The sequence below is a fragment of the Solea senegalensis genome, linkage group LG10 (genome assembly GCF_019176455.1).
Source record: "Solea senegalensis isolate Sse05_10M linkage group LG10, IFAPA_SoseM_1, whole genome shotgun sequence".
NCBI classification, from domain to species: domain Eukaryota; kingdom Metazoa; phylum Chordata; class Actinopteri; order Pleuronectiformes; family Soleidae; genus Solea; species Solea senegalensis.
The window spans coordinates 6431176-6458723 of record NC_058030.1 but is presented as its reverse complement, the minus strand read 5'-3'; the positions used below and the strand labels follow the sequence as shown (position 1 = coordinate 6458723).

At 40.8% G+C, this 27548-nt stretch overlaps 1 protein-coding gene across 3 annotated transcripts in view; it reads left to right on the top strand.

The window, feature by feature from the left end:
* The window catches only part of mgat4c (mgat4 family member C), a 101841-nt gene that overhangs the window by 4974 nt on the left and 69319 nt on the right, over positions 1-27548 (top strand). For all 3 annotated transcript variants that reach the window (XM_044036975.1, XM_044036978.1, XM_044036977.1), the window contains one exon: positions 14929-15017. The gene's annotated coding sequence lies outside the window, so the exon portion shown is untranslated. The remainder of the gene's footprint in view (positions 1-14928; positions 15018-27548) is intronic.

Here is a 27548-nt window from a genome sequence, read left to right as displayed (position 1 = left end):
TGGTGTGGCTTATAAATGAAGGTCTAAAGTAAACAGTCTGTTAGTTTCATGTCTCCTTGTGGCGGTGCTGCTCAAATGAATGTGGCAAAAATCTGAAACCACCCTCCAGAGTGGAAAAACTTGAATACGCTCCGCCGTAGCGTCTCCGTCTCCACTGCCAAGATGCGAAACTCTGCTCACGCCGCGTACGCGCTTACGTCACATACATGCTCCAGTACAGGGACATAAACAAACGGATTATTTCCATGGGACGGACCTTCAAGAAGGATCTGTAATCTGGTTTGTAGTCCAGTGTAATCTGGAGTAACAGTTCAACTTCTTCATCTAACTTTTGGCGGAGAGGAAGGAAGATTCTGTGCATGCGCTCATAAATGCGGCGTTGTGTGAAGTGAGGACGCGACGCCACCTTTGCGTCATGTAAACGTAGCCTATGTCGTGAATAAATTCTGCATTTTTCAAACTTTTCACAGACGTTTTGTTGTCTTCACTTTTGATATGATTGCCATATATCTTGATTATCACAGAATCACAGTTGTGTCGTGAAATTATTGGTACCGTGGGCGATGTATCGTGAGGGTCCCACCCCTAATTAACGTCAGTCTGTTTCAGAACTTAAGAGAATTTCAGTTATAAGAGACAAAGTTGAAGCTCCTCAGCAGAAGCACATTCTGGAGAAAGGATTTAGCTCTGGTGAGCACCCAACAGTGTACCAAGGGAATATGTTTGCTGACCTGAAGAAAAATCCATCCCTCCATCCCTTAGTTTGACCACTTACCCTTTGAGGGTCTCGGAGGCTGCTGATCTCAGCTGACACTGGGCGAGAGTACGTGTTTGTCAGTCTCTCTGGGCTGACATATAGACGGAGCACCCTTCACACCGGCAAGCGGTACAGCGTGAGCGTTTGACCCGCCTCTGTCTCTTACAGTAGGAGGAAGCCAGAGGAGAACATGCAGCGAGCAATTGCACCAAGCACGACTGTGTCGAAAATTGGTGCATGATAATGACCGGTCTCTAAGTATTTGACTGCTGATCAAATAAGACAGGATAATAATTTCTCTCTGCGCACTGATATTTTTTTAATAGGCTTTCGTCGACCCTCATGGTGGAACAGTGGCTGGCAGTGTTGCCTTGCAGCAAAGAAGGCGTGGGTTCGTGTGATGGTCTGACTGCACTAATACATTTACAACAACGTTGCTCTCAGTTTGTTTGTGTTCTTCGTTCTTTATTAACGTTCGTTTAAGGGGGAAAAATGCAGCTCCTATAGCCGCGTTAAGTCTCCTTGTGTTTTGAAGTGGACAGCTGGTTCTTAATTTGTATGATTGGTTTTGGAAAATACAAGAAATGTGCAACCTTAATGGGCGCCTGCTGTGTTTTGTGATGTTTCATTGACCTAATCGTGACTTGATTAACGAAGAAAATAATGAACAGATTGACAAATAATTACGTTTAAATAACTATAATGACTTTTGTATACATTAAATATACTCAAGCATAGTTTTGAATCACAGAGCGACAATAACGTGATCTCCAGGATGGCGTATAAATAATTATGTTTCCTCCACGCTAAATAGAGGGAAATAAAAAAGCACTGAGATATGACACATTTGGAATAAGAACATTTCCGCTTAGCAAAACCACCGTTCATTAGAGGGAAAATAAAAGTTGCTTATGTAGCAGCAGTAAGTCGTCGTGCGTTTTGAAGTGGAATGATCTCGCGCTCACTGAAGTGTACTTTGCCTGCTTCATCTTCTGTCTCTTTAGCCGTTTCCCCTTTTCGGCGTCTTCCCTTCTGACGCTCATTTAGCATAATGTGACTTTCCTCCCATTAGCAAAAAAAGGGATGCACTCAAACTGTTTAGTGCAGAGTTTTCCTGCACACACACACACACACACACACACACAAAAAAACCACATTCTCTCTCACAGTTTTTATTTTTGGGTGTCGTTCTGCCTCTTAATATTTCCACCTCAACACAACTGCAGCGACATAAAAACTGTATAGCTTTGGAAAGCACACAACAAACACTAAACATGATATTTAAGGATATAATTACTGATAAAATCTGTATTTCCAGTGTGAAAATCTATAATCCAGAGTGGAAAAATGTGATGTTTCTTTGCAGCGTAGGCAGCACTGAGAGGAACAGGAAATCCTCCATAGGAGAAGGGATGAGGTACGATATGCAATACATTACGGTTCCAGGAGCCATCTTGTTTTCTGTAATTAGGACTACAGAGGCGGTAATGGGAGCTAATAGACCGCGAGTCAGCGGCGCCAAAGTGCCAAAGAATCAAAGAAAGCGAAAGACAGTGAATTCCCTCATGAAATATGCATGAATGACAGCGAGCTAAAGACTAAAGGCGAACTGTTTGTTTGAAGAACAGGACGGAGGGCTGGTGGAAAAAAAGTTTGGATAACCATGCCATATTGATACGGTTTCCTCTTTCGTTAAACATTCACACCAGCTGTTGATGACTGCATGAAGCAGCTTTGATCAAGAAGAGGCGCGGTGCCCTCGGTTGTCGTTACAGACGGCGACCGGAAGGCAATCAATTCTGCCGGCTTGATGGATTTAGTCATTCATTTGAGTCATTTTACTTCCTCAAGCTGCTGTACAGTATGGAAACGAGAAATGATGAATAATCGATTAATATGTCGATTATTTTCACGATTAATCGCGTAGTCGTCTGGTCCATAAAATACCACTGAAATGATGATGATCTCGAATGTAATGTTTTTTTCACACATCAAAATAATCTTTGTAATATGGAGCAAAGAAATGAAGAATAAATTCACATTTAAGCACGGGAAACGATCAGAAATATTGTTTTTTAATGATGAAAAAAAGCTTCTAATCGATTAATTGATTATCAAAATGATATCATCGGTTAATAATCGATTGCTCGAGTAATTGTCTCACAGTTATGTCTTCAAACTGTAGTTGTGTCGGATCAGACTCAACAGTTATGTGTGCCCACAAAGGCAGTCTGAGACCAATGTAGTTCATTTACTTACTTACTTTTTCCCTGTTTACAGTCATATGCAGTAAAATGCCCTCTTATATGGATATGAAATAAAAAAACAAACATACAGTGCACCACGGCTGGCCCGGCCACTGGGACTGCACCCGAATTTTTCACACGTTTGCTCAATCGTGTGAAAAAAAAAAAAAAACATGCTTCAGTTAAAACCCCAAGATTGACACAGCCACAAAACCCCAGGCGTCAGCATTTGTACACGGTGCCTTGGGACAGTTGATGCACCTGCAAATGAAGCCGTTCACTGTTGTCACTGATTTATCAGCACAGGTGCTCACACGGTACAGTCAGGTGTAGGACTTAATGCTGGAGGAGATGATTCATTTAGTCGTAAAACCCCAGCTAAAAATAGTGCGGCGTCGAGAGATGTCTATGACAATATGACACGTTAAAGATTATACATCAAAGCACTCTGCTTAAGGATGGGGGGGGGATAGGGTCTTCTCAAATTATCGATCTATAATTCCATAATAACCTTTTAGCATATTGATAATTGCTGTTTACGGCCGTGGGGAATGCTGATCAGTGACCAATTAAAGGGCAGATAGAGGGAGACAGGAGCATTTTTCCTCTTTTACTAAGCAGAGAAGAGGCTTTCAGAGATGGAGAGATTGCCTTGTCTGCCCATGCTCATCTGGTTAGAGGGGCTCAAGACCGAGAGCTGGGATCCACAAATCTAGGGGGCCGTCCTCACAGAAGCGGTGAATACGCATACTTTTTTTTGTCAGAGAGGTTTTAGAGAACCTGAAAAACCACCCAGAATGGGAAAATCTTAAAACAGATAGCAGATACGCTCCTTTATGAAAGCGATGATATCATAGCCCCACCTCCCTAACCCTCTTCTCCATGCCGCACTTCTTCTTCTCTGTTGATGCATCCGTTTAACAGCATTACAGCGCCACATACAGGCCTGGCGCATGTACTACAGCGGTTTGAGTTGTTTGAGATATTTCCTGAAACAACGTCGTCTTTACTGGGGAACTTTTTTAAAACGGCGAAGAAAACGTTCGTTTCCGTTTCGTGCCGGTTTTTGTGGATGTGGCCTTAGTATTTGAACAAAGTTATTTTAACAAAGGATTTTAGATGAGACTTTTCTGATGATCTTGCTTTACTATAGATGGTAAGTCGTGCTCCTAACATGAAACGGTTATGGAGAAGGATGGTACGCATAAAATAATAACTTATCATTATTAAAAGTTTAATCTGTAGTGTGTACAAGATTTTCTACAGTGTAACTATGTTTATAGTGAATAAAGAGGAACGTTTCAGAAGTGAATTCTGCTGCGCCTTTCAGCAGTTTGATGGGATGAAAGCTTCTTAACCCCACCCACCGCTGTGCTGCCTGTGTATACACACAAGCGCTCCCACAGTCAGGTCTGATAACACTGCTCGACAGAGCCCATTTACAGATGAGGGACGCAGCATGCAAATGAGGTCACCAAAGGCAGAAAAGAGGCAGAATATAATAATAATAATAATAAAATTGTCCACCAAAACTCAAACCACCAAAAGTTTAAGTCTCCAAAACATCTTTGTTTACGACATGGGAGTGGAAATTAAGATAAAGTCAGGAGGAAACGTTCAATCCGACCCCTTTACACTTGAACTCTATCCAGTATCACTTTTGTTTTGTCTCATTTATAATAAATCAAGCTCCAATCCTGTGGTGAGGTTCACGCCAAGCACGGCCTTCTTTGACTGTGGGGCTGACGTGGAGAAAATGACTCAAGCGCCTCATGTCAGGAGTTGTGCCACCCTCTGTGACAAGCCTCTTACAGAAGTAAATCAACTCATTACTCTCTGTCTGTCTGAGTTAAAGGAGAGAGCCGGACTCTGTGTCACCATTCAGCGAGCTTTCAATGTCAGCGTCTGATTATTAGAATAAAAAAAATGAGTCACCGAGTCATTTTCAGCTCCTCGTCCTTTGGTTATTAAAACCTGTCGAGATCAAAGATTACTGTTAATAATTTGGCTTGGAACATTCGTTCTGACTCTGACTGAAGCAAATACTTGAGGTAGTTACATGCCATCTTATATCTTTGGACCCATTTCTCCATGTGAACCTGCAGAATCTGGACACCAGGGACATGTTTTGAAGCTGGAAGCCTCTGATTCCCATGTTTAATTTGACCAAGCTGGTCTGAGCAGATAAAAAAAAAAAAGAACACATGGACAGACAGACTTCTTTTCAGGGACTTTTCTTTTTTAAACCTGTCGTCACTACTTGACGGATTTTTACCGACTGTGACAAAAAAGAAGTTGAACATCAAAGGTTGTTTTAGACCCAGTCACTTGGAAATTTAAAGCTTGACTTTGCTCATCTTCAAGCCAAAACGCAAGCATTACTATTATTAAAGTATGTTCTTGGTGATATATCACCTTCACACAAAAAAGCGTTTGGCCAGATCTTTGCTCAGTGTAACTTTAGAAATATGGCTTCTTTATTTGTGCCGCTTGGAGGCGGCGCCTGCAGCTGGACCTGTTGATGCCAGCGTATTTCCTCGGCCTCCATGAGAGGTCGATAAATGTCAGTGACTGCTTAATACAGTGTTACTTTATCCCCCCCTCTATTCACTCATACACACACACACACACACACACACACAAACAAACATGCAAGCACATCAGCTTGAAGAAAATCTAATTCTGCTGCTTCAGTGCGGGTCTGTTTTTTTCCCAGGTACACACATCTGCCGTTACCGCTTAAATTGAGCTCATGAATTATTGAGGTTTTGTCTGCCGCTCTGGCCTGAAAATGTAATTAGTTTAGTGCAACACTGTACGCACACACTGTGGGCCGCGAATATGACGACACCCTTAAGACAGGGAAACGGGAAAGTGGAGAAATGAGAGTTTTGCACAAACTGTTAGTAGTACTTTTAGAAAGAGATGTGCTTTGGGGGGGATTTGGTGTGTGTGTGTGTGTGTGTTTGGGAGGGGGGGGTGCACATGAGACAGTAGGGATGTGAAAGTGAAATAGTGAAGAGGGAGGGAGAAGCGAACGAGAACGTCCATGCGCAGGAGTGGGAAGACAGAAAAAAAAGAAATCCTTGCCAGACAGCTCGCTGCCTTTACACCGACCATTTATCCCACTTCTCTGAGAGCCAATTATCAACTCCCGCGTGAGTCATGGAGATCATTTAGACTGGTGGCGTTCGCAGAGCTCCCTCACGACACACACACGCACACACACAAGGCGCAGAGAACACTTTAGGCAAGGTGAGTGTGTGTGGATTTTAGCGTCTCGCGACAATGCTTCTACACTGCTCCTTTCAACTCATACTCTTTACGCATGCGCTCCTTCAGCCCGTTCCAAGAACATCATACAGTGCCGCTCCGTCGAGTGCCTCTGCGTCGTCATACCAACGCACACGGCACAGAAAGAGACTCACAGGGCTCAGAGCAGCTGCCCCGAGTGTCCTTCCACACTTTAATGGCGTCGTGAGCATCTAGCTGCTATTAAAACAACCTATTTCTAATTAATAATGATTTTTTTATTATTCATAGAAATGCTGATGGTATTAATAAAATTAAAGTCTGTAGACGGGGAGGCAACAGTGAACATAAACTACTAGTGATGTGTCGTTCGTGAACGTTTCGTTCAAAATGAACTAATCTTTTATATGACTCGGGAGTAATGAGTCATCTCAGTGAGTGATTCGTTCATTTTCATGCAGTACCTTCCTTCACCACACGGCAGACGGCTGCATAAGCTCAGTCAGCAGAACAGGAAACAGAAACGATTAGTTCAGGAGTGACTCAAGTGAGTGGTTCGTGCGTTCATTTTCATGCAGTACCTTCCTTCACCACACGATGGCAGACAGCTGCGTGAGCTCAGCAGGAAAGGAAACGGTTAAACGGAGAAGGAAATGATTAGTTCAGGATTCACTCGACTGAGCGAGCGTCCGTCCTCAGGTCACGTGACAGCTACCTAGTCACTGTTGTGCTGTTAAACAACAATGGCGGAGAGGATACAGGTCACTTGTCACTTTATTGAGGTGTGTATTTGCTTTCCTTGGGTTTCATATGGTTTGAATTGCTTGTGGCATTTTGTTTATTATACTTTGTCAGCTGAAGCAAACCATGTTAAGTGTTTGAGAACCGCGAAATGACCGAAATGACTCAAAAAAAGATTAGTTCAATTTACTGTCCGAGAGTAAAAGATCCGAGTCAGTAAGAAGAGTCGAACTTCCCATCACTATAAACTACCCTGGATATTTATCCTAACCTAACCTTTTCTGCTCCGAGACTCTAAATACAGTTTATATTGGAGGCAATTGAAAGCCTGGTGTGTCTCTTTCAGACCTGGAGGGCTACCTTGTGCATCACCATAAGACGCTCTCGGGCTGAGAACAGTTTGATTAATTCCTACGACCATGTCTCAGTGTCTCTGTTCCCCTCTACCATCTTTCCTGTGTCACTGTCATGTCAGATCCAGAGGAAATGACTCAACTGCTGAGCCAAGTGTGCAATGTTTACTTCGCTCACGATTCCACTTAACCCTCTCATGACCGCCAAGATAACGAGGGCTGCCTGGATGTATATTGATTTTATGGTATGATAAATTAAATGAGTGAGTTCTTCTGCTCCTTCTCCCAAGATAAATTTCACTTTGGATATCTGGCAGTTATTCAACCGTTTAGGAATACGCTGACCTCACGAATGCGTGATGCGCTGGTGAATCTATAGTATATGGGCGCAGAGCTCTATTTCTTTGCTCTCCGGTATCCATCCATCCTTCTTCGATGACTTTATCCTCCACATGAGGGTCATGCGGGGTGCTGTGCCAATCCCAGGTCCTTAGTTTTTGAATTTTCTACACAGAAGGGTTAATTAAACACATATAACGCTTTAAAAACACACAACAGAAGCGCAATTCAGTTGTGTCACATTGGTGTGCTTTCGTATTCCGTCCTCGCTCACACTCCTGTTGCTGATTTCTAAAAGTGAGAACTCAAAATTTACTTTCTAGGAAGGCGCTCCCCCTGTGCTCAGAGCAGAGGTTACCAAACAGGTAAACCTCAGCTGTCCCATTTGAGTGCTTCAGCGATAGCGATGAATCGCCTGCCCCGGCCCGCTTGGCTCTATTTCATACCATTGTCTGCTCATGTTGATTAACTGCCTGCACTCGTGGCTCGGGCGATTTCTGCTTTGTGCCGAAAGCTCGGCTGCAGCCTGGCAGACGAGACTGTGTGAAGGGGCTGGCTGCCAGGATTCGAGGGTCAGCTGATCGGCTCTGAGGTGCAGGAGATTTATGACCCCCCAGAACAAAGCTGTGTCTGCTGAGGGACCATAAACCATAAATCAGGCAGAAGTGGGTCAGATTGGGTCAGTGCTCATCTGCTCATTGCAGATCCTTCTCTCTTTTCCTGAAGGGTTTTTTTTTTTCTTTTTTTTTTTTAAATCTTTCTGCACCTGACTGTGACACCATCAGCGACTTTTCCAGTCATTTCACACTGACAAATCAACTTAGTTCATTTATCCATCACTCCTTTCTGGTAAACTAATTGATATTCAGCTGTCAGTCAACAGATTCCTCTTTCATTTGAACGGGGCGATAGCATTCTAACCACTGGTCTACTAACAATTAATCAATTATGAAACCATTACAAAATAAATTGCCATCTATTTGTAAAACTGAGACTATTGTAGGTTTTTAATAAAGTGTTTTTTGGCTTCTTAAATGTGAATGATGTTGTAGTTTGACAAAAGGGACGTTGTCAAATTGAGGGAACCACTGATTGACGTAATTTTCTTTCTACAAACGCCACAAATTATAGATTAACCAAGACAATAATAGCTGTTATTATTATTGCAGCCCTGGTCTCTGCGCGTCATAAAGGTCCTAATTGTGTAATGTTCGTCTTTTCAAGAGGCTGATGAGAACAAATCGCTGTCGTTTTGGCAGCAACATGTTCCCGATATCACACTCTGCTCCAGTCTGTGTGATTGTGATCACGGCTATGACTAGTTTTTGTGATTTGTCTTCCTCCCGGCAGTCGAGAGCCAATGCAAAAAATGGATTTTTTTTTCACAGAAGAATTAGCAGCAGAGGTTATAGCTATAGGCACGCATTTATATCACAATGATTCATCCAAAGTAGGCTAAACAAATACTACATTAGCGCTTGTTGTGAGAGCGATAGTTAACAGAAACACGCGCAGGCACACAGCCGAGTGTAGTTTTTACTGTCACGGCAGTGGGCGATGGCTTTATGGGAATAGCAATGAATAACATGAAGCTGTGTTTTCGAAGTTCAGACAGCTTGAGTATAGGGAGATAAATAATCTGTGCCAGGAATGGTGGATCTTAATTTATTTGTGTCTGTATTGTTGCACAAAGAGGCAGCGCACACTGCTGCTGGAAATCAAACAAATGCAAATGCTGGCTGTGGAATGGAATTGACTGTGAAACATCACCAGTCTCTCAGTGCGACTGCCACAACAGCTGGGATTTGTACTTGTGTTTACCACAACACGGCTGATAATATTTTCTCCCATTTTAGGCTGAATGGAAATGAAGTCGCGAGAATGAGGCGCGCTGCACTCATGTTTTCCCCATTTATCATGCTAATAACCGACAGGTTTACAGTGTGTTAGCTACGTATGAAAGTGTCATAAGTCATTATCTGTTAGTCGGTAATTTGTTAAGAGAACTGTTAAGAGGTTGAGTTGGCAGGATTTTTGTAATTAGTAATAATTTGATAATAAAATTTCAGATTTTTTAAAATTATTTCTCAGATGATAAATTGATCTGAGAGAACAATATTTCTACACTACACTACTTCCGCTACACAGTTCTAGCACGACAAGGGTCGGCTTAACTCAATTTATTTTGCTTTTCCATTAGATAGTACCTGGTGCGTGGTGCTTTTTTTTTTAGTACCTGCTCTTGCGATGTTCCAAGCGAGCCGAGCCGATTCTAAAATGTGACGTTGACAGACTGCCGGCCACGGATTGGTAGAGAATATCGTCAATGGAAGAGCCATGAGCACAAGACTCAAAGTGAACAATGCCGAACTGTAGATCAGTTAAAAAGACTTAAAAACATACATTACAAACATGCGTTAATCTTTTTAGAACTTAATCCTAATCCTAAATGATTTGCTCGTCGCCAGTTTGTGTAGCCGTGCTTTGACGATCACATCCCGACGTGCCTGGTACCCAAACCATGTAGAGTTGAACCCTGCCGAGCCGAGTAGTCCTAAAACTGTATAGTGGAAAAAAAAAGCATATAAAAGCTGCCTACTTTGCAAAAAAACCCTCAAAAAATAAATTGGTACGATCAACAGTTTTCTTCTAACAACCTCGTTGCTGCATCTTTAACTGAACAGACGATGTTTCATTTTATTTGTGCGCCATAAACTTTTCATACCAGCAGAGGGCGTTTCTTAATCGAAGTATTGTCATAGTTAACAAAAGAAGCATTCAAAGGGCAGAATAGCAAAATAAAGTGAGGCGAGACGATGTGGAGTCTGAGCTGCACCAATTTGCCAGGTTGCTCAGGCAGTTTGGGGGATTTTCTTCAAGGGCCCGTCCTTCCTTACAGATGTATTATTATTAAATAATACAGTAATATTATGGCAGTTTCTGCACAGTTAACAGAGTTTTATTGAGCGAGTGTTTCTGTTAGTGATTTGTCAGTGTCACAAAACTACTGTGCCAATGTTTTACCATGCTTTAAGTTTAATTATTGACAAATTACCAAGCTAATATTAAATAAAAAATCGGCAATTATTGTTTAGAGAAAAGCCTTTTAAACTGCAACTCTGGTGTACATTATATACTTGTCTGCAGAAATGAAAACTCCACATTAAACGTCCAAAAGGTTATTTTTATCGATTTTTTTTCCTCTCAAATTTTTTATTACATGCTTGCTATTATATGCTTTTTATTACAGAGAGGAAAAAGTTGCCGCAGTTTGAAAAGGCAAACAAATGACCTTTTCAGAACCAAATGTTAATTTATACACTATGTGGAAATGCCTTGAATGGCAGCTGAATTGCCTCCACGAGTGTTTTCCCTGCTGCTTGTGGCTTTTCACACGTTCAATTTACATGTTGTTCTCAGTCACAAAGAGCCATTAAGATGCTATGTTGCCTTTCACCGACAGTGTTGCTATAATGGGTTACACGGACAGGATAATCAAGTCTCCAGGGCCAGGTTTTAGGACGGTGCTTGGTTTATTACTGCAGTCCACTGTTGTTACACCAGTTTGGAGGTGGTTTGGGACGTGGCTGGGAAACTGTTGTTGAGCCCATTAAAATGATTCCCACAGCAGCTTACTGGCATTATTATATGGTAATGTACAAGATAAAGCCACAGTGATTTTATGATCATCATATAAATGAGGAATAAACGAGGGAAAATCATAATGCACCCAGCATATGCACTTGAAAGTCTCTTGTTTTAATGTGCACTTTTGAAGAAACATGTTTGGCACAAACCGCTTTTTCACAGCGTTACAACCGAGTACAATGTTGTTTTTTTTACAATATTGACAATTTTTTTTGTCTTTGCAATACTGGAATTGCAATCTTGTGTATTTGTGTATTTCTCTATGATTTGCAGTATGAAAAAAATGCAGTTGATGATTTGAATAGCTCTATTCTGATTGGTTTAGTCACTCTGGAATGATTGTGGCAATTGTGAAAGGGAGTGTATCTGCATAGACATGTGGGAAGAAAAATCATGGGAATCGCTTGGAAATTAGTGTAAACCATTCTCTCTTGAACATAGAGGGGTCAGCAGATCATTCAACTAATCACCACAAGTGTTTCTCCTGCTCCTCATCCGATTTGAAGTGGTGGCCTTCTGCTATAGCAGAGCTGCTGTCTTTGTGAAAGTGGATGATGGTGTGCACTAAAGCAGCGGTGTCATTTTTAGTTCCTTGCTCCGGACCAGTCAAATAATCACATGTACATAACAAGAACTCCAAATATTCCCCTTTTTTTATACATTTAATGGAGTCTCTTTTTTCACAAAAGAAAGTATGAACAAGGCCAAATTGCTTACTTAAGCATAATACTGTTGAAATTGCACTCATAAATTTGCATTACTATTTGATCACAGTAGATCTACAAAGGTACCAAGAACTAAGAAATATAGTATTTTACATTACGATTAGGATGTAGTCATAATGTCACCTGATCCCGTCTGGACCCAACGCGACCTATCGGGTCGGGCCAGGGTTTGACTAAAATCCAGAAATGGAAATCGGACTGGGGGTTCAAGTTTAATAATAGTAGCATCTAATAATGTGATAGTAAAATCAAGTTATTTGAGTGAAACGCGGAGTAAAACAGGGTGAATTCACTCACTCACTCATCTTCATAGGGCATAGGGCAAAAGATGGAACAGGGTGAATTCAAATGAAGTTGTTTTTTTTAACTGCTTTAGTGCAAATACCGTGTAAGATAGATGTAGAACATGTAAAAAAAATAAGTGATAAGAAGAAGAAGTGATTGGCCTCGGGGGGGGTTTACGACTAATGAATAGAATCCGTCCACGGTGGACGTTCCCGTTGTCGTGCTCAACAACTCAAAGTAAACCGCGATGATTGGATGGTGTAAACAGTTATCAGCGGTTACAGTTCAACGATAGTTAATAAAGACGAACTGATGGCGAGTCTGTCCATGTCAATGTCATGTCATGTAACGCCAGTGCCGTGCGATCTAATTGTCCTAACTTAACGTGACTATAACACATTTGCATGAGACATTGAGCTGCCCTAATTTAACCCTTTAACACCTAAGCTGACTTTTTTTTTTTCCGTAACCATAACATTTCTTGTGAGTTAAGTGCTTTTGTCCATTTTTCCAGAATAACTTTCGATATCTGGCAGTTATTTACAATGTACTGCAAAAAAAAACATATTTAAAGTCCCATTTCTTTGAGTCTTTGTCTCAATGTCCAAAAACAGGCAAAAAAAATGGGAACTACAGGCATTTTTCCAACTCTCCTCTCTGGTGACAAAGATGCTGATTCGTCAACTTCCTGCAACAGCGAAAGTGAAATTACCGTAATAACCACGCGTTGACTTTGAGATGCAAGCCTCAGCTTTCAGAAATCTTCGTGCAATTACAGTAATGCAAAGTGCACTTGCGCAAACACCTTGTGTGCGATACGCTCGCTGTTAAAGGGTTAAGAACAAAATGACTCAGTTCTTTAACAAAAAAAAAACACATAAAATAACTAGAAAGTTTCCTCTTCGACAGGACAACTGGTGCCATTTCACTGTAGGATATTCCTCAGTCACACATAATGATCATCAGTGAGCTTGAACAATACATAATTAAAACCCATCTTTAATAGATTCCTCTGGATTATAAAAGAACTCGTCAGCGGTGCCGAACGCTGCTCCGTACCTTTTTGGTTTTCCCTCCAGAGAGTCTGCTGCGCTTTGAAGCGACGTGTTCCATTGTGCTCTGAATTCAGCATCAGACGTGCATCTGTGCTATGGATTTAACTCATCGACATCATCAAGCATGATAATTTCTCCCCTGACAGCCTTGAACGAGCCATAATGTCGTATGCGGCGAATTGATGGGTTTTATGCTTCGCGGGAAATAAATCAATACGCCACGCAGACTAAGATTTGAGAAATGCAGCGTGCGAGCTCTGCTGCCAAACGTCACTGATCTTTTTTTCCTTTTTTGGACACAATACAGCTATGCATTTTTTTTAAATAAGCACCTGACGGCGTCTTCTTGGTAAGCAGCCAATGAATTTTAATAAATCACATTTTTTTTTTCCCGAAGAAATCAATTGACAGGTCAGATAGTCAGCACAGCACTGGGCCTTAATATGTAGATAAGGGAAAATGGCTCGAGCCTCATTTCCGTGGGTTCGACAAACAATCTCAGTATGAGCCGCCCGAGAGAAGCGCACAACAGCCTCTCTCATTTAGACGCCTGCAATTTTTTGACCTGCTCAATGATGAATGCGTTCAAACAATTGTGTTTTAAATTGAAAGCAACAAGCAGACGTTTCTCTTAACGTGCTGGCTATTAACAAGATTATCACCTTTTTTTTTTGTTTTCCAGTGTTCCAGTTAATAAATGCAGAATTGTTGCAAAGACTGATGGATTTAAGCGGGCCGGCGCAATAAAGTGTTACACTGGTCTCCCCACAGCAGACAAACACGGACAAGATGTTTAATAGCTGATGGCTTTTTATTTGCTTTGCTTTATCACAATGATTCCACTATACGCCAATAAACAGGAATAAGTAATTGCACATGTTTGGATTCAACTAAGTTCAACTCTGTCAGTCTTAATTAGGGCTGCAACGATTATTCAAATATTTATCAATTACTAAATTAATCGTCAACTATTTTGAGTGTTCTTTTTTTTTGTTTTTTTTTAATAATTAAAACAAGCTTTCAGATCTTTTTTACCTTCTTAAATGTGAATGTTTTCTGGTTTCTTTGCTCCATATAACAGAGAAGTCATGTGGACATCAAACGACATTGTGTGTTTCGTAAACACCGATCAACAAGTACTCGATTAATCGAGAAAATAATTGACAGATTACTCATTTTAGTTAGTTTGAGTCAGATTAACACGTTGAGCACAAGTTAATAGAGTTCCTTATTACAGCCACATTATCTACATTTATTTGTTTGCATGTATCCATAGATATATTGCCAATATTGTAATGACGACTACACAACACGTTTTAACCACCAATTTTAATATTGTGTTTTAATATTTCACCCAAAAAAAAGTGTCAATATTCTCTTCCACAGTAGCATTGTGTACATGTCCCACACCTATGATACATCCAGGCTGTTGCGGTGTCTCTAAAATGCCTAAAATGAGCTTTTTTTCCTCCTTTTTTTCCCCCTTGTTGTCTGACTTGCTGTGTGTCCTCTCTTTGTGTTTTGTAGCTGACACACTGCAGTGAGTCCGGCCCCCGTGAATCCTGAGATCCCACAGATCTCAGTGGACGGCAGCCAGAAAAACCATTAATGTCAAGGTGAGAGTGGATGAAAACACACACACACACGCATGCCATTTAAAATTGCAATTAAGAGTGGAAGACTGGAGAATGACCTGGCTCCGTTCAAGGTTTACGTATAAAACTAAAAGTTAAAACTATATCTTGTTTTTTAAATAGATACTATGAAAAAAAACTCCTTTCCAGTCTTTATGCCAAGAACTGTTTTTTTTAATGCATCACAAATATGATTTATAGATTTTTAGGGAACAGTTTAAAATGATATATGAGATTCTTGTATAATATTATAAAAATCATGTGGTACTGGAAAAGATGTAAAGATGCAGACTCAGTTAACCCTTAGAACACAGAGGATTTAGCTTGTTTTTTTCCCATTACTATGTTAAAATGTGTTTACAGAGACTATAAGAATGTGCAAGATATAATGTCTTATATCCTTTATATCCAATCAGATTAAATTATTCTTTTTTTTCCCCATTTTCACCAACTATGTAAACACACCTGAACAAAAAGTTCTTCAAATCCTTAAAAATAATAAAATTTGGAAGTATGTCACAAGAGAACAGGAAAAAAAGGCATTTTTAAAAAAAAAAAAGTGTCTGTTCTTCCTACAACACACCCCACCCCCCCCACGCCCTATTTCATGCTACAGTCTGTGCTCTCGTGAAGGCTTAAAGAAGCCAAAATGCATTTATACTACACTATAAATAAGTAGGCATGCTGACATACCCATGTGAGGAAAAGCTTACTTAAGCTCTCATAAGGAAAACGATCAACTATCACCCACACAGCAGTGTGACGGGTTAGGAAAAGACGTTCATCATATATCGGCCATCAGCTGATTATAAATATTGATATTAGCGTTAGATATAGACAAAAGACATATTTAAAGAAACACAAGCAAGCAGCATCGAACCGCTCCCCCCCTCGCCCAACATCTAAGTGTCAACATGTTGCATCAAACTGAAGAAACGATCCATTTTCATTTTATGATGAAATAAAGAAGAGCGTACGAGGGCTGAGAGAGGAAAGCGGCGTTGCCTCATTTCATGCATAGGATGCAACTCACCAGGAAACAAACCGAGAAACAAGAACGTGTGTGATCAACACTTGCGGAAAAAAAATAATAGATGGAATCGGAAAATATCCTGCAGTGTGGAGGGTGTTGCAACTTTTCATTCCTTACATACTCTTAAGGAAGTTAAAGCACTTTATTTCATAGTTTTCAGAACTATTTTAAGTCCCTGATATTGTAAGGCTTCCTTGTGTGTTGGTATCGCTAACCGTAATGAGCAGAGAATGTTCTAAATGTAGCCTTAATTAGCATTTTCCTCTCGCTGCAGAACTTTAGGCAATTTATGCCTCTGTGTCTGCCAAACTCAAGACTGGTGCTTAAATAAACCCTGCAGTGATTGAGTAATGATGCTATTTTGAATGACACTGGTGAAACAACAGTTGATGCTTGCTATAATAGTGTATTTATTTCAAAAAAGGAAAAAAAAAAGAAGCTTTTCTTTATTTCTGATGATGATGATGATGCTCAAAGTTTCCCGCTTTCATTGGTGTTTTCTTCTATGCGGATGATGCACTTCCCTTTTCCAGTCACCACAATCATTCCAGAATGGTTCACCTTTTCTCAAACGTTAGTCAAGTCATCTGTTTAAAGTTCTTTTTCATGGCACAGATCCCACGACATATTTACTATGACAATAGTAGTTTTAGGGTCACACATTAGTCAAATAATCATGGTTAATTGCAATAGGAAAGGCCGAGGTGACGCTGCTCTGTGCCGGGCACCGCGAGCGACCGAGCGCCCGCATCAGTGGACCGATTCGATTCAATATTATTTGTATAGCGCCCGAATCACAACGTACATTATCTCAGGTGACTGCACTTAGACGACATCAGGGAGAGCAGAGAAACCCAGCAGTTCACACAATGAACTGGCATCGGTGGAGAGAAAACACTCCCTTTTTAACAGGAAGAAAACTCTGACAGAAGCGGACTCAGAGATGTGCGGCCATCTGCCTCGACCGGTTGGGGTGAAAGGAAAAATGGGTGACAGAGGAGAGGTTTGGGGACAGAAAGGGGGGAGAGGTAGAGACAGAAGAAAGAGACCACGAGCAAATTATGAATATGTCATATCTTGATACATAAACCACATTTTTTAAATTCTAAATGACTATTTTCTGCATTCCGTGAGAGTGAAAAAGTTCTATTTCTAGCTTTGACTTCAACCGTGTGTTTTCTCCATGGACAATAAGTCTTAAGTCTCTCCGAGAGAGACCGCTGTCTTGTATTGAGATCTTTTATAGAAGGCAGTGGTTTCAAAGTCGACTTTTAAAAATTAAAACGATGAATTGATTATGTTCAGTATGTTAAATCTCGATTTTGAATGGTTTCATTTCATAGTAGTCTTATTCCTCAAGAACGGGATCAGTGGGATCAATTCTCCCTTAGGGTTGTGTTCTTTTGTACCGCAGCATCCGCTGCACATCCCGTACCCCGGCTTTTTCCGATGTCTTTGTGCGTTTACGTGGGTAGCAGGTTTAGAGACAAAACAACCGAATGAATGGGCAGCAGAGGCAGTACAGCGAGGTGGACCGGAGAGATTAGCTGGGGAATTGACACTGACAAATTTCATACATTACGGCTTCCTGGGAGGCAGCTCTCGGTATAAGACGCGGCAGGTACCGCATCCCAGAAATGCCACCGGACTTTCTTAACACTCTACCTGCAGCGCGGCAGAACACTGAGCCGGCAACAAACGTTAAGAAAGCCAGATGTGCTCAGAAATGTTTAATTTGACTAATAGGTTTACGGGGAGAATAATGAATAGATTGAGGAAGATGAAAGTAATTAATGTGAGCTTTCCTGGTTAAGTAACAAAGCAAATATGGGCAAAACTGTTTTCATTTCCCATTGGAGCGAGAGCTTTTCTTCCCCCTCTTTCCTGCCTGCTTTAATGAGATAAAGCCCGGCTGCTTTGATAAGGAGTCCTAGTTACTTCTCTTGGTAGCGTGGTTGCCTTTTGATGTGTTCAGAGGATGTTTGCTCACAAACAAAGCACAAACCCACTGCGAGCTGAATTCCACAATTATTCCCGTCATCTTCAGCGTCCACAGAACATTCAAAATAGGACCTGTAAATATTTAGAAAAAAAAAAAATCATCAATTCACAATTTGATTTGACTTCATTTGGTATCATTAGGAGTGAAATTAGCCTCTGCTCTTGCTTCAAACCTCCCGCAAATTGTAGATTTATTTGTATCCTGAGAGTGCGAGTCTAATTACCAAACATAAACAACCCTGCAGTCTTTGCAGCCACAGTACTTGATGTTTGCTGAGTGTTATTCCCAGAGACTTAACCCTGCTCAAGAGGTTCATGGTGTGTTCCTTCTATCTTTATTTATTGTGGACAGTGAAGTTGTTTTCCCGAACAAGGATCAGTTACCCTAGCAGTTGCCTAGCAACAAAGTGAGTCCACAGGACTTGGCATCTTTCAGGATCTCTTTGACACTACCTTGAAACTTATCCTCTTAAAACATTTGGGTAAAGGTTATTCGAGTATCTAGCATTATTCTTTAATGAAGGCCGTGCTAATGAAGATGTCTCTGGGTTGATGGCTGAGCACACAGTTGCTTTCTTTCTTGCCTTAAATCCAAAGGATGAAATGTGGACAATTTCCAGCATTACAACACAATTTTGAGTTGAGTGTTTTATAGCCAGCCCCCATAATGACCACATATAAAGAATATTATGCAGCGGCGTCTTGGCACAGGCAGCTTTACACAAACCTTTTTCTTTTTTTTCACTCAGAATAGTGAATTCATCAGACCTAATATTTCTGGTGGAACATAAAGGAGACAAGCTGTTAAATATTCATGGCTGTGTGGTGTTCTTAAAATAAGGCTCATTAGCACTTCCAGCCTCTTTTCAAGTTCCGCCTTTCTCTTGTCACTTTCGCAAGAGCAACACAAACATGTTATTTATCTCTCGCTATTGGCTCGGCTCAAAGTGGGTTAGAATGTTAACGCTGAACAATGCCTTCACTCTAAAGTCGGGCCAACTCTCGTACCGTGAGATTGGAACTCCTCTTTAAGTACCGTAAGGTTTTTGACTGAAGCAGTTTGAAGTGTTGCAAGAAATGTTGATGCCGTGATAACAGAATCGATTTCTCTAAATTGTGGTAGCAGAGGAGGTTATAGCAAAATGACTTATGTTGGTATTACATGTGTTCAACAGACTTAGGACTCACTGGGAGTCAATGTGACCTGGGAACCTAGTTTATGAAGCTTGACAACGGTTCACTCACCGTCCACTTTTAAAACGCATCTTAAAACCCTTTTTTACTGTTTGGCTTTCGTCCCAGTATGAGACGTTGGTTTTTATCTTTTTTTATGGTTTTATTGTATGACGTGTTTATTTGTGTTGTTTTTATACTTTCTACAGCATTTTATTGTCTGTTCTTAGGTCTATTAGTTCTTATGTTTTTGCATTTCATTTGATTTATTTATCTCTGATGTTCTGTTGTTGTTTTTAAAGGGCTTTATGAATAAAGTTAGATTGGATTGGATTGGAAGGTCATATTATCCATTATCCATGGATCCAGATTATTGTGAGATCAAGTGTTTCATTAACACGCTATACAAATTTGAAAGTGTTCATTATTACTACTGTTGTTGTTGACGTCATTGTGCAGAACAGTCAGTCATTCATGATCAGTTTAATTGCCGCAACTGAAGCCGTTTAGATTCAAACAAATGTGGAGGGTATAAAAAAAAAAAAAAGCAAAGTAATCACAGTGCATGATGATGTGAAATGGCCTGTTTGGCACTGCTAGAGGATGAGGCAAATGGAAGCGAAGCCTCGGAGGGAGAGAATTCTTTCAGAGACCAGTAAAAACCTGCTGGCCAGTGAATGATGAATGGGTTGTGGTTTCCGACTTCCACGCTTTGTCCTGCTGGATCTCTCTGGACCCAGCGTGTGAGAGAAACGCACACTGAAAACAGGCTTCTGGGTTTTCTAATTCATGTATTAATTCTAATTTTACTAACAAACTCAACATACAATGTCTTACCCCTCTAACCATTCACTAGGCAACAGTAGAGACCCACTTATGCGATGGCCACTCACTCCTTCCCCCCCCCCAACCCACTGTGTACAGAGGAGTGGAACTTTTTTTGCAACAAGATTCTCAATATTATGAAATTCCTCTTCCTCGGTCTTCTCTCTGTGTTTGTCGTGACTTTGAATATTAACAATGAATCTTAATCTGGGCTGTTATTCCTGCCTATTTATGAGCAACCATGGCCGTTACCTGACACTCGCAAAAGCTTCTCTGAATTACGAGTTGATTGTGTTTATAAAGGGAAACTAGCGTTGGAGATGCATCTGCATGTTTTTATAAATCCGAATATTTATGTTCTTGAACACTGTTTTGTACCTAAATTGTAAAATTGGATCTAAAGCTACATTGCTCTGAAATTGGGTCCCTGATAATTTAACCAATTAAAACAATAACCTGTTAAAATGTATTTCCCCAAAGCTCTGTGGTTAACATGGGACAATCCCAGGAGGTGCTGTGAGATGTTAGTCACACAAAGCCCTGTGTGTCAACCACACTTGGTTATAATCATAAGATTATACAATTATGAATCTATAAAAAAGAATTGTTGGCAGGAAATGCCTTAATGTCCAGCCTTCTGCTAATTATGAAAATCTCTCTTCATTATGTCCCTGATGCAAATAGATCAGCACCATGGACAGTGACTGTGTGTAACGTGATCTGAGAGTCTAACTTAAGATGTAATAATAATAATAAATATAATATAATAGATTTGCTGAGTGGAAAATACAAGATATTAATATTATTAAAACTGTATTTTAGCTAGTGTGTTTTTCTTTAATAACATTTTAAGCTTCACAATGCAAATTTAGACCACTTTATCGAATATTAAAGTCTATAATTAAACAGTGTATCTATAGAGGCAAGTGGATAATGACTATTCATTACTGTGTGAATGCTTTACTAATCCATCTGTTGCTGTCTGTGCAAACTGTAGGCATTCACTTTCTTTCATTATTGGCAGTTTCAGGATTTCACACACACACACACACACACACACGCCCACACTCACAGGCTCCTCAGTCATTCTTTTCAGCAGGAAGTTTCACCTCACTTACAGGCTTGATCCACCCATAGGCAACCTATTAACATCCACTTTATCAGGGTTTTCATATTTTATGATCTAGTTCATCAAACTTTAATGCAGTCCTGGTTCTACACGTTTGTGTTTTTAGTGCAAAGTCATGTCTGAAATGAAGGTTTTCATAAGTCACTTGCTGTAAAAATTCGCCACCGCTGCAAGAGGAAAGAATAGACTCATTCTTTGAGCAACCAGGTTATTTGTGACACAATAGTTATAAAAGGACATCATTAGTGGAGTGAAATTATTTTTTCCAGCCAAAAACCTGCTGAAAGCAGACGATGGGCCAAATGCCAGTGGTTTCCTTCTGTGCGGGTATGGCATTCAGGCTGCTGTGCCCCACTAAAGTATGTTTAGGGTAATGTGCTGCCCTCATATTGGCTGAATCCTATCGAGCCTTTGGGATGTGTGATTAGGCTGCATGTGGTCAGACCTGATATGCAGGGACCAGAGCCTGGCACCGGTAGATGAGTGTAAAGAGGAGGCTGGAAAGCAAGAAGGTGACGGAATACAGAGGTTCTCGAAAAGCCACAATGGTGCACAGAGCCGGTCATTTTAATTTACACTCGAGTCAGTGTGGACGGCCTTACTATAGTTGAATGAAGCCTATTCTGTGGCCACTGGTGTAGAGGAGCAATCTTTACAGAGTGTGGATACCTGAGAGTGTGGATACCTGCATTTAAGCCTTCATTAGCTTGGACAGATAAGTGTTAATGAGGAATAGAGAGGGAGCGAGGCAGACACACAGCACACATTTGAATCTGGGTTGCTACAGGATGTTTCAGCCTCAAATATTTCAATATTCCAAATTTGTAATTTGGGATAAGTCTGGCAAGGCTCGACTGAGTATAATTATGTGAAGAACTGTATGTGTTTTATTTCACATCTCTTTGGTGGTCGTGGGCTGCACAGGTTTGTGACGGGATAGCTCTAAATGTAGTAAAGTAAATCTAGTAAAAGGGACCCTGAGGCTGCAAGCTAAATCTGTAGATGACTTCTCTTTGTTGTTGTCACACATTCATGTTGCCTACTAGCATCGACCAAGATAGTTTGGTTTTAGTATTCAAACTTATTCAAACAAAGCTATTAAATCTAATGAAGACCGAGAGGAGATATTGGTTGAAACGCACCCAGAGGAAGAAGACCGGTCAGTCACAGACATAGCGAAAAAAATCTATTGCATGTGCTCAGGCTGGGAGAATTGACTGTTGAGTTGTTAGTTTTTCGAGGGGAGAGAAATATGTGTAACTGACTGCAAAGGCCAAACGAGTCAGTGGTGTCCTCAAGGCTCAGAATTTAACATGCACAATAGAAAGTCAGTGCCATGAGAAGCTGAATCATTGCTAATATACAGTATGTAGTATTCTGTGTTTGACCATGAAACTTATGAGCAGTGTGGAACATCCAGGGGTGGCGTGTTGGCGTTTTTGGGCTCATCTCAGCTAAGTGATGAATTTCATTTTATTTTATGTCAGACTTCAGACTCTTGTGTAGGCAATTATTTATGCTGGAGTAGCAATATTTCCACCAAAGGGATGTGAATGTGCAGCTCCATAGCCAAACAGAGTGCCCTCTTTCTCTCTCGTTGACCCTCAACTGACCTTTGATTGGTCAGTGTCTCCCTCCCACATGGGCTGGAGCTAAACACGTACACGTTAGCAATGAAACATTATATTCATTAGATCACATGAAACTGTAAAAATGTGTTAGCTGGAAATGCTTTCATGTGGTGCCATCCTCTCAGTGTATGGCAACCATGGACATCTCTGTTAATGATGTCCATGATGCAAAGAAGTTCATTCACAGTGACCAACAACTTTGAGAGAAATGGGTAAGCACCATGGACAGTTCCTGCATTTTGTGTGTGTTTGTCTCAGGCTGGTTGTTCAGATGAGGGTTCACATCAGGAGTCGTCTGCATCCATGCGGACGCACCTCAACACGTACTGTATATCGCGAGGAACATTAGGCATGTGCGTGATCGCCTTACTGTTGTTGTTGTCGTTTACCTTGTTTCAAAAAATATACTGCTAATACAGAAACAACAAGGATGAAATGTGAGAGTGGGGATTTATTCCGTGAGTCCGACAAACAAGGTGGAACTGAGACAAAAAGTAAAAGTTAATGGAGCTTTTTTTTTTACACCTCATAGAAGAACCAATCAGGACGTGAATGCAGGTAACAGTCAGTGGTCACTGTAATCCTGTGTGTTGTAGGCAACATATCCTTATTTCATATATTTGCAATACTATGAAGTTCATGATTTGTAGAAGAATTTTGATGTTTTGAGTAGTTATTGTTTGCATTATTAGTAGTCAATTGCCAATTGGTGTTAATAATATTTCATGATTTATGTTTACTGATAGTTACTGTATATGATATTAGGCAGTGACAGGTGATCTACTGAAAGAGGTGCCTGCGCCTTTAAGGGACTTGTTGACTATCTGCCACAGATAGTAGCTTACCTGAGTTTAGCGATGCTACGAGAGGTTAGGAGTGTCACGGGTTTCTGACAGTGTCAGGTCATGTATAAGATTGACAGTTGGAAGAGTAATATTAGACGGAAAAGACGTTAGTATCTAGTGTTCTATTTCAACATTTCAGTTTAAAGTAAGATAGTCCAGATGGATTTATTTTTGTTATGTTTGTCAGTTCAAATAAATCTTTAAAAAAAAGTATTTTCGGATGGGAAACACACGTCAGCCATAGACTTTCAAACTTTCACCAGGAAAATGTGGACAGCAGGCGTGTCCGGAGCAGAATTCATGCAGTTTTAAACATAGTGTGGATGTAGCCTGCGTTTCATTACCTGTACTATCACTTTAAGGTGTTTTTGGCCATTTTGTTTTTGATACATTTTCTTCACAATTTCTCATTAGCTTTGATGAAAGTTGGCTCCCGTGAAGATATGACCCCCTAACACGGCAGTCTTTCTTTTAATTCCCTGCCATATTTCTCACTGTCACTCTGCAGCTTGTGCTATGTTTGTGATATCATCACAACATCCCCTCGTAGGCTTTGCCCATAAATATCATTTATGGGCCTTATACACAATGAGGCAGACAGGACACACACACGCACACAAAAGGAGTTCCCATAGGATGAAAAGAGAATAGCAGTTAAATGATCTGGCCTCCTCTAGGATAAGGCAGCGTTCAATCACTGATGACAGTCCAGCCCCGAGGACTACAGACAAACATATTGTGTTATTGAGGGGATTAAGGTACAAAAACGCAGGGGCTTCGAAAACAAGGTTTACACTACGTCTGTGATGCCCTCTTTCTCCTACTGTCACCCATTAATTATCAATGTGGGCTCATAACATGGTTGATTACTGCCTCAAATTGTCTACGCAGCCTTGGCTCCACAGACATTTTCACAGGGAAATTATGAAGCCAATGAAAAGTGTGACAATCACGATGATTGATGGTGTTTGTTTTATCTGAGTCTGTTCATTTGCTCTGGGCACAGGCAGGGTCCTTGGAGAGGGCCATCAGTGTGATGGCTGTAGAGTACACATCCCATGACTCAAAGTTCCCCTAGCACCCATAGACACAGACTATATGAATTTTCCTTTTTGTAGAAGAAGTAAAAAAAGGCAACATAATGAAAAGTCATTAAACCTTGGAATAGAGGCCCTGAAACAGATGTTGTTTTTGCCTCCATTTTACGCAGTGAACCATTTAAGCGTCACATTTAGCATTTACAGAAGCCAAAACATGCAGATTTCACCAACTCATTTCACATGCCGCCAGAGACTTTCTTTCCCCGGCCCGTGTCTTTTATGACTTCAGAGTTTCAAATTGAAGTTCTTTTAAAAAGGCCTGTTTAGTTGTTGTTGTTGTTGTTGTTGTTTTTTTGATGTAGGGTTGTATGAGATACGTCCCAAATTTGCTGTGCTCAACCATGTGTCAAAAAACACTGAAAATGTAATTACCAGCAGGGGACACAGAAAGGCTCACCTGATAAAATCTCCACCAGTTTAAGTTTACGATTTCATAATTTCATTTCCAACTGAAAAATTGAAAACAAATTCCTCATTCTCCCACACTTGAAGTTTAGGGTGCTCCAGGATGTGTTCGTCTACTGCTGCCTTGTTTGGTAAATTTGTGTCACTAAGTTAAATGTAAAGGAATTATTTCACATTACAACACAATTGGGGACCACACGGTTGGTGTAGTGGTTAGCACTCTTGCCTTTGCGGTAAGAAGACCCGGGTTCGTCACCTGGTTGGAAGAAGGCCCTTTCTGTTTGCATGTTCTCCACGTGTGTGCGTGGGTTTTCTCCGGTTTCCTCCCATAGTCCAAAAGCATGCGATATGGGTATTAGGTAAATTGGACACTCTAAATTGACCTTCAGTGAGAGTGGGTGGTTGTTTGTCTCTATATGTGTCCCTGTGATGGACTGGCTAATTGTCCAGGGTGTACCCCGCCTATCCCCCTATGTCATCTGAGATTAGCACGACTCCCTCCACGACCCTCAGGTGGAGGATAAAGCGGTAAAATGGATGGATGGATAACACATTTTGGACAACCCCCATTTACTATTATGTAAAAATACATTTTCTGTATGGACACTGGTGCGGGCAGTGACACATAATGTACTTCAGCTGACTTCACTTGAAAGAGGTTTTACTTACACATCATATTTAGCATAGCATACAACAAGCTGCCTTTCTCTGATCAGTGGTTTTAATGACTCTAGAATTCCTAAAAAAAAAAAAAGTTCTTTGAGCTTACCTAGGTTCACGCTCTTATGAGATGAACAGGATTTCTGCTCTGGCACGTCTTCCTGTGCCGCTCACCACCACCACCACCTCCCGAGTGTCGCCTCATGCCTCATTCCCCTCTGGTGGTCCGCGGTGTGCTGACTGGTGTGGCACTTCTCCTCATCCACATTTCCACCTGTGAGGTGATTGAAACAAGAGTGAGCTCTTGTCATGGCTGCGGCCACCATGTAATTGAATTCTACCTTGTTTCACAGAGTGCAACAAAGCATAGCCCTGGATGGAAGGGGAAATATACTCAGCACTCAGACACAAACCTGGGCCGCGACCACTGAACAACAAACAAAGGGCTCAGGGTATCTTCTTGGTATCATTTACGGACACAGTGATGCCACCAAATCAAAAAAGAAAAAAATAGCGGAGCCACTGCTTGTGTGATTACTTTGGGCCAGGAAGGAAGCTTTCTGGTGTTTGCTGTTGAACGAATGCAACTGTAACATTTGATCTAAAATAACACAGTCCAAGAAGGCGGACATAAGAATCACACGTACAAATGTGAAGAAATCTTTACTCCCGTTTAGTTTTTTTTGCAGATTAGAAAGTGGTTGTTGTTGGTGGCAGCAGTGGAGTAGTGAGCTTTCAACCCAACCTGTCCTCCAACGTACATATAGGTCGTTTTCTGAAAACGTGACTGTGGGTCGTTTTTTTGAAACCCCTGAATGCGACGTAAAGGTAGTTTTTTCAAACTCGAATATGCACAGATGTTACTGAGGGTAGGGTTAGGGCAAAAAAGACAGGGTTATGTAGTAAAAATTAAAAATTTTTATTAAAAAGGTGGTATAGTTAGGGACTGAACCATAGTCGTAATTCCTGCATACGACCTATATTTGCGTTTTATTGGAGGACAGTCTCTTCAACCAAAGAGACATTTGCAGAGTCTAGAGCAGGGGTGTCAAACTCATTTTTGTTCAGGGGCCACATAGAGCACAATTTGATCTCAAGGGGGCCGGACCAGTAAAAATAGTAAAATAATAGCATAATAACCTATGAACAACAAGAACCCCTTTGTTTTTTCTCCTTTGTTTTACATTTAATGAAGGATAATTTTACAAAACATGAAATTTCTTGAGAAATATAAGTGCAATTTCAACAATATCATGCCTAAATTTACTATTTACACAGCACACTGGATCTATAAAGGCACAAACATTTAGTCACGGGTATCTGGAGCATTTGACATAACGTTTAGATTAGTGTGAAATTTTAACAAATTCATCCTGTGGGCCGGATTGGACCCTCTGGCGGGCCGGTTCTGGCCCCCGGGCCATATGTTTGACACCCCTGGTCTAGAGTATAACAGGTTTATCACCTTTCAGCCAACATATAGCAGGATATGTTTGTTGTTTTAGTCCATATTGTCCTAGCAGCCCTTGTAGAGTCTAGAATGGACCGGACTAGGAATTTCTATGTACTACGTGAAAGCCACCACAGTTTCTATACATTTGAATGATGACCATGAAAGAAAAGGTATTCACTTTGTTGCAGATTTTGCATCTTCACCCCTAGAATCCTTCAAACTGGTCCTTTAACCCTTAGAACTCTTTTTTTTCCCATT